The sequence below is a fragment of the Chinchilla lanigera genome, unplaced genomic scaffold, assembly GCF_000276665.1.
Source record: "Chinchilla lanigera isolate Chin_1 unplaced genomic scaffold, ChiLan1.0 scaffold00166, whole genome shotgun sequence".
In the NCBI taxonomy this organism is placed as follows: Eukaryota; Metazoa; Chordata; class Mammalia; order Rodentia; family Chinchillidae; genus Chinchilla; species Chinchilla lanigera.
Window position 1 is genome coordinate 273,332 of NW_004955567.1, and position 1,564 is coordinate 274,895.

A 1,564-nucleotide genomic window follows, 5' to 3' on the forward strand; every position below is an offset into this window, starting at 1 on the left:
TGTCGTTGGATGTGATATTCCCGTTGTGGGTTGAGGGGCTGGTTTGGTGGTGTGTGTGTGTGTGTGTGTGTGTGTGTGTGTGTGTGTGTGTAGCTACAGATTGAACCCAAGGCCTTTGTACTGAGCTATGTTCCCTAACCCCTTCTTGGTTTCTATTCTGAGGCAGGATCTCCCTAAGCTGCTAAGCTCCCTAGGCTGGGCTGTAACTTGCCACCTTCCTGCCTCAGCCTCCCAGAGTATTGCCGTTATGGTGTAGGCCACTGTGACCAGCTTCAATTAAGTTTTTTAAAAAATTTTTTTCTGTTGGAGACACACACTGACAGACTTCTGGACAAGAGGATGCAATGGCTGGGATCGTGTTTGCGTGATGGAGAAGGAAAGGGCCCGGCTGAGCGTGTTGGTGCCAGGCGGGGGGACGCGGGGTCCTTGAGAGGTCTCGCTGTGTACTGCATGCTCGGAGATGTCCACAATGCAATGCTTTCACTCACCGTGGCTATTCCCAAAGAGAAATTCAGACAATACCAGATTAAAATACGTAAGGCAAACCTCTCTAAAACCCATGTGTTCTGCTTTTCATCGCACTTTGCAACTCTTCCAGATCCTTAACCTAACACGCACGCTGCAGAGTGTCCCAAGCTGTCCGGTCCTCCCTCTGGGTCTCCCAGACAACAAGGTCTGTCTCTAGCTCTTGAGATTGGTTTTGGGACTTGTTTTGGCCAAAAGGAAGCATGGGAAGGCTGATGTGTTTATTCCCAGTCCAAACCTTCGGAGGCCCCCTCCCCCACCCTCCCCACCCTCACTCTCCCCCTCCCCCTCTTCCCCCGTACTTCCCACCCCCTCAGACCACCCCCCTCAGCCACTCAGCCAGGCTGTAAGAGCTCATCTCATAACAAAGGGCCAGGACAGTGCCTGCCCCTAGGGGGGACCCAGGAAGGGCTGCTGCTGCTCCTGTCGCTGTTCCTATGGGGTTTAGGAGAAAGGATCCACTTACAAATCATTGTAAAGTGTAGAAGAAGCTTAGCACCTATAATAAAAATAGCAAAGTTCATATGCACCTGTAATCCCAGCCCTCTGGGAAGCTGAGGCAGGAGGATCACAAGTTTGAGCCCAGCCTGAACAACTTAGAGACTTCGCGAGACCCTGATGCAAAATAAAAAATAAAAAAGGCTTTGGATGTATCTCAGTGTGAACAAACAAAACAAAATAAAATTTAAAAACAAAAACCTTTCTGTTGAGTCCCTACACAGCTGTGCCAGGGCCCTTACAGGGCATCTAAAACCTGGTAACGCAAGGCCTACTGGCCTGAAGTCCACCTAGCCTACCTCATCCCCCTGCAGACGGAAGACACCACGGTAAGGGTGACTAAGTTCTTCTCACAGTTGCAGGGCCATCCAATCACCAGTTTACAAAGTCCTGTTGGAGATGCCCCGGAGCAGGGCCTAGAATTCTGCTGTCCTCACCCCAAACTTGTGGTCCCTGGGTTCAGGCAACAGGAGAACCTCGAGGTGGAGCCCAGGCTGCCTCATGCCCCGCTCTTCTCCTTCCCTCCCTCCCCCGCTCCCCT